This window comes from Eriocheir sinensis, chromosome 32, assembly GCF_024679095.1.
Source record: "Eriocheir sinensis breed Jianghai 21 chromosome 32, ASM2467909v1, whole genome shotgun sequence".
NCBI classification, from domain to species: domain Eukaryota; kingdom Metazoa; phylum Arthropoda; class Malacostraca; order Decapoda; family Varunidae; genus Eriocheir; species Eriocheir sinensis.
Genome location: NC_066540.1, coordinates 3,257,324 through 3,267,533, shown reverse-complemented (window position 1 = coordinate 3,267,533; position 10,210 = coordinate 3,257,324). Strand labels below are relative to the sequence as shown.

The window sequence follows — 10,210 nt, the reverse complement described above, 5'->3', positions numbered from 1 at the left end:
TTGTTGTTTTATTTTTCGTGTTTTCCTATTTTTCTTTTTTTACACCCTTTCCTCGTGATGTATGTTCATTCCAGCCTTCTTTATGGAGCTCTTTTCTATTTTATTATGCATTTCCTTTCTCCTCTTCCTCCTCCTCTTTTCAATTCTGTGTTAATGATTTTTTGTTCCTATACCTATTTTGCTTCCGCTGCTTCTTTTTTTCCTTCTTTATCTTCCTTTCTTACTTCTCTCCTTCCATCCCTGCTTGCTCACTTTGAGAAGAGATACATAAGGCAGATAAAACAAGAGACGAATCTCAGAGAGAGAGAGAGAGAGAGAGAGAGAGAGAGAGAGAGAGAGAGAGAGTTAGTCATATTCCATTAACATGAAAATCAAAAGAATGGATTTTATTTTAATTTATCTTTTGACGTCCAGTTCCGGAAGTGTTTATTTCCAAGAGCTGTTTGTGCTTGGGACTCGTTGCCTCTTGCAACATGCGTGGCACAGAATGCTAATAGATTTAGGTCGAAAGTGAATTCCTATTTACTTCATCGGTAACGTAATTACAATTAATTTGTCTGTTTTCTCACACTAACTTCTTGTTGCGCGGTCCGCCCGGGTTGCCTGACCTCAAGTTCATTGACTATATACTTTCTTCCCTTTACCTTTCATTCGTGTCTTAGACGTGTTCTGTGACAGACTCTGTAACTTATAATAGCTATAATCTTCCATTACTTCCATCATTTTCTTCCTCTTTCCCTTACCTTTTTTTTATTAAGTTTCTTCCCTCCTCGGTTCCTTTCTTCCTTCCTTTCTTTTAACTTCCTTTTTTTCTTCCTTCTTTCCATCTATTCATATATCTATCCATCCATCCTGTTATAGTAGGATATCAATGTATTATTATTATTTAATATCACCACGAATAAGGCATACAATTGTCAATGGAAAAACGACGACAGATAGATCACGCCACCTTATAGGAATGTCGTCCGTCAGTGTTTACCGTCTCAGTTTTGTATACTTCGCACTCCGATGGTGCGTGGAGGTCACCTTGACATACGTGACCAATTGTAACAATTATTTTCCAACCTGTAACTCGCCACTCCTTCACGAGAGTCCGACTGACACACAACGACAGTCGCTCTCGCTCCGTCGCTTCTTGTACATAAAGGCTACGAATATAATTCGCCTTAAGGAAGCTGAAGTCTTAATCAACACCCTTTAAACGCCCCCCGACAAGCCCGTTACATTTGGTTGGCAGCGGCCACCCCGCGCCTGTGCCTTCGCTACCTCGTTCTCCTCCAAGCCACGAGAACTCAACAACAAACTCCGGGGACAGGCGTACAAGGGAAGGAGTCAACGCACCTGCCGTCCGCGGCAACGCACCTGCCGTCCGCGGCAACGCACCAGCCGTCCGCGGCATCTCACAAGGCGCCAGCTACGTGCAACTCATAAGCGTCCAGCCTACAAGCCTCGAGCACACCAGCTACAAGCAACTCTACACGCGTCAAGCCTACAAGCCTCGAGCACACCAGCTACAAGCAACTCTACAGGCGTCAAGCCTACAAGCCTCGAGCACACCAGCTACAAGCAACTCTACAGGCGTCCAGCCTACAAGCCTCGAGCACACCAGCTACAAGCAACTCTACAGGCGTCAAGCCTACAAGCCTCGAGCACACCCACCGGCCTACGCAGCCGAACGCGAGGGCCACAATCTACAAGCCGCTCCCCCGCTTCAAGCCAGCACTGCTACGAACACTGCAAGCCACTCCACGATACGGCGGAAGTATTCACACCAGCAAGGAGGAGGCACGCCCCGCTGACCTTGGGACACCCCACATGCGAGGCGGCAACACCGCCGCTGCCGGAAGCATCGGCCCAAACCTCTTCCGGCAGACAGTCAGCAAGGGTACCCGCGGCCATCTCCCGGTGACTGCAAGCTGTTCCCACTACCGTTTCTTGCAAGGCGTCTTCTGAAGAGGTTACACACCCAAGTCGTCTTATCTGCCACCGCCGCCCATCTTACTATAACAAGGACGACGCGGCCATCATTCGTCTGGCGGCAGTGTACCGGCTCCCATCCGCGCAACCGCGGCCGCTCAAATTGCTGGGTCAGCAGTTTTTCAACCTCCATTGCGAGTCCTCCGATGTCAGCCCATCCCTCACCTCTCACCGCCGCTGTGGCCGCGGCCGAGGTTTCCTGACGCGCCTACAACGACTGCACGTACCCCAGGGCATCACAAGCCGTCGCCCTCTCCACTACATCAGCTGATTAATCTTGGTATTTGTGGATATTCCCTTCTTGTCCAAATATGCCGACTCGGCTTATTTTCATTATTGTCCGTGCAGGGGCACGATTTTTTATTTCTGTGTTCCTAACGCTGTTAATCAGTCATAATTGTGAGAGTAACGTTCATTCGCATACGATATTGATTCTTTCTTATTGTTTGCTAGCGAGTCTATTGAGTATAGTGTGAGTTCCCTGATCAAAGTTAATCTTCATCAGTGTGCCCTGCCTCCGTTTTCTTTTCACCGCTCGAGAGAAAACGTGAGCTTCAATGGTATACTCACTTAACATACCACTTTGTTTATATAGTTATTCTTTCAATATACCCATATCATTAGGGCATTCCATTATAACCTTAACTTCTATTACGTCTAAACAGGCACCTTGCTAGCCATTCTTTCTTGCCTTTTTAGGGTTTTCAACGCAAACTATTCATTCATACACGTTCCGTTTATTGGTTCATATTTGCAGCTATCAACATATGCTCCTATTTTGTAAATGATTTACGCCATAGTATGAACAAAGACACTCTCGCTAAACTCGGCGACACCTTTAAACAGTTGGCTCGTCCTTCAAGTGAGGAGGAATTGGAGCAAGGTGCAAACTCCGGTGATTTATATGTGGTGAATTTGCGATCGGGGGCTACGTACTCTTCCCTCCCAAGGGATAGCGCCCCTTCACCTTCGGGTTCATCTGTTTACTTAACCCCCACTCGGCCGATCACAATGCCTGTCGATCCACCTCCCCCCCCTCCTCCCGGGGCCCCACACCACTTCCCCCCGCCCCCGATTCGGCTCATTCCAACTCGCGCCAGTATTCGAGAATTCTCGGGAGGCGAGACCGACTTTTCGGCGCGACAGTTTTTAGATTTGTGTGAATCTGCCATCGTAAATTCCTCCATTACGGAAGATCATGATAAAATCGCTTTCATTCGGTCACGGTTACTTCCAGGCTCTCGGGCACTGAATTTGATGCAGTCCTCAGCGTTCGCTTCGGGGGACATTGGTGTAAACTATGAGGTTTTAAAGGGAATTTCATTAAAATCTTCGGGGGCGGGAGTAAACCAAGCATCGTTAGACAGATGGCACACACGGTTGAGTCCCTCCAAAAAAATTCCTCAACAAAGCCGATTTGGGACGCCATGATTGAGGCAAATCAGCTGGCGGTTGACTGTGTCAAGAGCCTAGAAGACGCGCTCTGGCTTCCAGGGGGTTGTATGCAAAAGCACCAGGTGAAGACAGCTTTCGAGTTGTTTTTTTACTTATTTCATATTTCAGAGAAGAACCGCCGTTCTGCCCTCCCTTTGGCCTTCAAACCGAGCGGGAAGTTGGTTGACTTCGTCTCAGAGTTAGAAGTCAAGGTTCAGGAACACCCTCACCATCAACCCCTCGCAACGGCAGCAGCATTGCAAGCACAAAGTAAGGCATCTCTCACCTGTAGTTTTTGCAAACAATCAGGACATTCTGAACATTCTTGTTTCGCGAAACGTAGGGAATCAACACATTCAAGACGGGGCTCAGATAGGAGGTCAGGAGGTTACAGGAACCCTAGGCCAAACCATCAGCGGAAGGCTGCCTTTTGCCATATCCACGGGAATTGTTTTCATGATTCAGACAGTTGTTCTGCAATACAAAAGGCCAAGGAGGAACAGAAGTACAAGTCCTCAGCGGACAGTAAACCACACTCCTCTTCTCAGATTAAAAAGACATGACTTCGTGACAGCCCCGAGGCGTACATCCAAGTGTCCCTTAAGGAAAATACTAATTGGGAGCAACTTCACTCCGTCATTGCCGCCTTGGGACGGACAAGCATAATTGCCCTCCCTTGCAAAGTGGGCAAAATTTCACTCACCTTAGCGGTTGACACAGGTGCCACAGTCAGTGTCATATCCGACTCCGCTTACAGGTCACTGACACGACAAGCGAGTGGGGTAATTTGGCCGCTCCAAGAGAACGACCTGAATGTGGTAGGCGGGACGGGCACCACTTTGGGAATCCTTGGGCGAGTACCACTAACAGTCAGCTTACATGAAAAAGTATGTCCCTTTCGAGATTTCTTTTATGTCTCTTGCAGGTTTGCTTTACCTGTGGATGGGATCTTAGGATTAAACGCCATGAGAGACCTGCACATAACAATAAACCCTGAAAGCAACGCGATCGTGTATCAAGGCCGACGCATACAGGGGATGGTAAATCCATCGCCTCTGTCAACTGTAATCCCACCCTCAGAGGGGGAAAATGACCGACCCACCACACACTCAGGGACTGCCACCGCCCAAGTGTCACCTCTTACGGTCAAACCACACGAAAACATTGCAGACTTGTGGCGGACAGTAACGGCAGTCGTAGAAGGTCCTCATATAGTTCCGGATCGTGCTGCAAAACTTGTTAAAATCCGTTTGCCTAACGCCCCTCCGACGGGCAGTGATGTGTGTATCGACGGAGCTCCTCACATACACCGCGTGACGGTGGAGGTAACTCTTGCGACAGTCAAGGAAGGAGGTTTTGCAGAGGCATTGGTAATAAACACGTCTGGATCCCTTGTATCCTTAAAACACGGTGTTAGATTATGCCAGTGTCTAGTGTATGGGAGAAATGTCGCCCCGGAACCAGCTGAATACCCTTCAGCCCAAGTCTCAGGCATAACCTCGGCGTGTCAGGCTTCTCCCGAACAAAACACAGCTAATTTAGAGGCATTCCTAAAAGTTGCACACCATTCCGATATTAAGCCAACCTTAGTCCAGCTTCTGGAACATTATCGGGGGGCGCTTGCTCTACCAGGCGAGCCGCTTGGTGTTACGCAGTGTGCTGAACACCACATTAAGTTAAAACCCAACACCAATCCTGTATATATCAATGCGTACAAGCTCCCCCACAGTCAGAGGGAGGTGGTGCAACAACTTATCTCTGAAATGTTAGAACAAGGTGTCATCAAAGAATCGAATTCCCCGTGGAATTCACCCTTGTTCCTGGTTCCAAAGAAAGACGGCTCTTATCGTCCTGTGATTGATTTCCGGCGTGTGAACACCGCGACCGTGGATGATCATTTTCCGCTTCCCGTTCTTAGAGATCTTCTGATGTGTCTCGGTAGAGGAAATAAAGTCTTTACGAGTCTTGATCTGGTCAGTGGCTACTGGCAACTGCCCATGGCCCCCGATTCACGTGAAATAACGGCTTTCAGCACGCCTCATGGCCACTATGAGTGGACGAGGATGCCGTTCGGGCTCAAAGGAGCTCCCTTGACCTTCCAAAGGACAATGAACAGTATTTTTGGTGACTTGCTGGGCAACTCTGTCTATGTGTATTTAGACGACATCATCATAGCAAGTAAAGACGTGCATGCACACATGGAAACACTAAAAGCAGTTCTACACAGACTTCAAGAGGTCGGATTAAAGCTCAAAATCACCAAATGTGAATTTTTAAAGCCTCGGATCAAGTTCTTGGGGCATGTCGTGGACGAATTCGGCATCCACACAGTGGACGACAGAATAAAGGCTATTGCCGAGTTCCCTCAGCCAACGTCTGCGGACAAGGTACGGTCTTTCTTGGGTGTCGCAGGTTATTACAGGCCTTTCATAAAGGACTTCGCAGCACGCACGAGTCCCCTAACCCATCTTTTAAAGAAAGACGTACCATTTTAGTGGCTCCCAGGTCAACAAACGAGTTTTGAAGATTTAAAGAAAGCGCTTACACAGGCTCCGGTCCTTGTCTTTCCGGATTTCAAGGACCCCTTTCAGCTTTGTACCGACGCTTCGGCTAGTGGATTAGGAGCCGCGCTGATGCAAACAGATAAGTCCGGCAAAAAGCATGTGATAGCGTTCGCCAGTCGAGTACTTACAGCTCCGGAAAAGAACTATTCTGTTTCCCACCTAGAGGCTCTTGCCATTGTGTGGGCTCTGAAGCATTTTCGTGACATAGTGATGGGGTACAAAATTGTGGTGTATACGGACCACGCGGCCATAACTGATCTTTTCAAGGGAAAAAACCTACACGGTCGTCTGGCAAGATGGTTCTTAACGATCCAAGCATACAATCCGGAGATAAAATACATCACCGGGAAAACAAATGTGGTCGCAGATGCCTTATCTCGAATATTCCGATAGGCGCGATTACCACCCAGAGGTCATCCACAACTTCACTTCACCTGAGCTACACACTGCTCAGCGAGACCACCCTGTGTGGAAGAGGTTAATTTACGCCCTCGAGTCGGGAGACGAATCAAACCTTCCTGAATTGCCAGTTCCCTTTTCGCAATTCTTCCTATCAGAGGACAACCTCCTTTGTAGGTCATGGCCAACCAAACCGGTACCTATAGACCAACTGGTCATCCCAGACAAATACGTCCCCGTGACGCTTAAGCCGGTCCATAACACACCCATTGCGGGTCACCCAGGAAGAGACAAGACGCTATCTGTCACCAGACGAAAATTCTACTGGCCCACATTACGGGTTGATGTAGAAAACATGTCGCACATTGCGTCGTTTGTGCTAAGCACAAGGGGTCCGTCAAAGGGCCAGCACCTATGTTGCAATACCCAGTACCAGAGGCGCCATGGGATGTTGTTAATATAGACTTATTACAGCTCCCCCAGAGCCAACATGGTTCGCGCTACTTATTGGTGTGCGTCGACCAGTTCTCTAGGTTTCTAGTTTTAGCGCCTCTCAAGGACAAGACAGCCACACGCGTGGCCCATGCCCTCGTGACTCACGTGTTGTGTCCACATTCGTCTCCTCGAATTCTTTTGAGTGACAATGGCACCGAGTTTAGGAACTCAGTATTGAGCGAAATATGCGCTCAGTTTAACATCACGCAATCCTTCATCACAGCTTACCACCCAGCTGCTAATGGGTTGGCGGAGAGGGCTAATAGGAAAATCTTACAGGTCCTGAGGCCTATCGTGAACGATCTCCACGATAACTGGGAGGATTGGCTATCGCATATAGCCGCTTCCATAAATACGTCGGTAAACGACTCTACGGGGAAGTCTCCTTACTACATCTTATATGGGGTGGAGAAACGTCTTCCGTACGACTTCCTAACAATCCCACAACAACTTCTCTACAACAATGATAGGTACGCACAACAGCAGATGCATATGTTTTCCAAGATACACTCAGAAGTTAGGTGTACGTTAAAAACTACGAAGGTTGAAATGATGTCAAAACAACACAAACAGGCCGTCCCGGTGACTTTCAAAGAGGGTGACACAGTCATGATTAAGCAAGCGGAAAGGAGTTCGAAACTGGGGGCTAAATTTGTGGGTCCTTACCGAGTTGTTCGGAATGTCAGGGGAAATAGGTTCGAGGTTCTCGAGTCGAATAGTGGAGTCAGTCTAGAAGTTCACAGTGATCGTCTGAAAGTAATTCCCTCACCTTTGGACCTTGATATTGGTACTTCCCCCTCAGAGTCAAATGTTCAACAAGACAATCCCAACACCCATAGCTATAACTTGAGACCACGGGTTTAAATACTTCATTCCCACCACTTTCAGATCATGATGTTGCGTTTTCTGACCATCTTGTTGTCCCTCGGCTCCCTGCTTGCAACAACACCCATCCACCTGAAGCCTGGTGCCCTCACGGCACACATAGGAGAGGTCTTCCTCATAGGAGATGTGCTCCTCGTAAAATATCCATATACTTCCTTGACCAACACCACGGACACAATCAGGATAGTCTCAGAAAAACTACTCGGCATGGCAGACGCCATACGGGCTACCAAGACTAGGGAATCAAAGGCACCTTCTAGTACCAACTCTCTGACTCTTTTTCAACTACTGGAGGATAGGATTCTGTTCTTACGGGGAAAAGTTGATGAGGTAAACATGGATTATAGTTTTCACTCAGTTCACTCACGGGTAAAGAGGGGGTTGCTCAACATCGTTGGGTCCGCCTCAAAGTTCCTTTTCGGTACGGCTACCGACGAGGACGTTCGCGATTTGCGGGACCACTACGCTCATGTACTTTCCTTTGCTGCTGGAAATCGCAGGGTGATCAACGCCAATTGTAGAAAACTTGCGCAATTGCATACTAACATTGAGGAACTGCTAGAGCAGACAAATAAGATGGTAGAGGTTATCAACATAGTTGTCAAACAGATCGACCAGGTGAATCAGTTTCTCCTCCTAGATCAGGCCTTGCATGTATTGGAAAACGTCATTAACTCCGTCGCAACGGCTAATCAGCAGGTTATTAGCAACATGGTTGATGCAGCGCACGGTAGAGTCACACCTGCCTTGTTCCCTCTACACGATTTGAGAACGACTGTCCAGATCGGGTATCAAAATTATAGCCTAACGCCTTTATTCACCCCAGACATGAGTCAATATTTTTACCCCTTGATTGAGTCCAGCCTCACCCCCGATGCCATAATCATTCATGTTCCATTTCAGACGGCGGACGTATTTGAGGCACACGAAATTGTCCCGTTCCTTTTCAGCAAAGGACAGTGTGTTAGCCCTGGACACGTCCCCGTCTCTTGTTCTAATCGCGAAGGATTTCGCTCTGTATTCAACGGGTAGCTACTCACTCTTGCAGTATTGCAAGGAGACGGTTTTAGGGCGATTCTATTGCTCTGCGTCTCTTTTGCCTTCCTTCCAGTTCGGGAGGGTATGCGAGATCGCCCTCACCGCGTGAACGCGTCTGACGCTCTTTCCTGTGCCCCTACAAGCAGCTAACACCAACGCCTGTTTTCCATAAGAACTTTCAGGGTCTGCATTATTTTTATTTCCCTCAGTCATTCTATGTATCGGTCATCTGCCCGGAGGGTACCACTTATCAACGGGTTACTGGTCACTATGCCATAGCGGAAGCATGCTATATCCGCTCCACTAACATAACGTACCCGTCCCGGATCCGTTTGGTTTTCACGGCCAATATTTCCCATCGAGTGTTTCCTCTACGGTCTCTCGATGACATTCATTTCTCCAGCATCTCGTATGTGACTAATTCCCTTCATTCATTGTCTTTCGCAAACAAAACAGAGTTTGCGGAAACCCTGGAGGAAACGCTGCCTGATTATTTGCATCTCCCCTAACTGTACCCTGGATTTTTGGTACCAATGTTTCTGATGTTCGTCAGTCTCGTCGTCATGTGCTACCTTATTAGGAGAAACTCTGTCCTGCACGATTATTTGGTTGTGCAGACACGGCGACTGGATGCAGGGAGGCCACTGGCAAGGTAGTTTTTCCTTTTCTCAGACAAGTCAGGGGACAGAAACCTGGCTGCTCCTATACTTAACATTGTACTATGTTTCACTACTGTATTTTTTTTAGGAGCTAGATCAACGTTTCATTGTCTGTAACTATGCCAGTTGATAGCTTCTTATACATGTGTCCTTATATTTATCTTTTGAGAGGTTTCTTATGTTTCATGTCACACACGTTGTGGTTTCCCTCTCACTATTTATATTATAACTCCACATCTGTTCTTACATAGCCACTGTTTTAATGTAAATGTATCATCGGCAGTCCGCTTGACAAACTCCCGCTATGTATGTTCATGGTAACTAGACTGCTATTTAGATTTTTGTATATCACGAGGTCGCGATCACTGGTAGGTGACCGAGCAGTGTTATAGTAGGATATCAATGTATTATTATTTAATATCACCACGAATTAGGCATACAATTGTCAATGGAAAAACCCACGACAGATAGATCACGCCACCTTATAGGAATGTCGTCCGTCAGTGTTTACCGTCTCAGTTTTGTATACTTCGCACTCCGATGGTGCGTGGAGGTCACCTTGACATACGTGATCAATTGTAACAATTATTTTCCAACCTGTAACTCGCCACTCCTTCACGAGAGTCCGACTGACACACAACGACAGTCGCTCTCGCTCCGTCGCTTCTTGTACATAAAGGCTACGAATATAATTCGCCTTAAGGAAGCTGAAGTCTAATAGCCTCTTCCATTTAGCGTAACCCGTTTCTGGGTCGT

The 10,210-nt window shown here is 47.5% G+C and overlaps 1 long non-coding RNA gene across 1 annotated transcript; it reads left to right on the top strand.

Moving 5' to 3' along the window:
- Positions 1-2,034: 2,034 nt before the first annotated feature.
- Positions 2,035-8,595, top strand: LOC127006463 (uncharacterized). Its single transcript, XR_007759578.1, has 3 exons — positions 2,035-2,260; positions 3,544-3,684; positions 7,761-8,595. It is a non-coding gene; the product is annotated as an uncharacterized LOC127006463 (long non-coding RNA).
- The last annotated feature ends 1,615 nt before the right edge of the window (positions 8,596-10,210 follow it).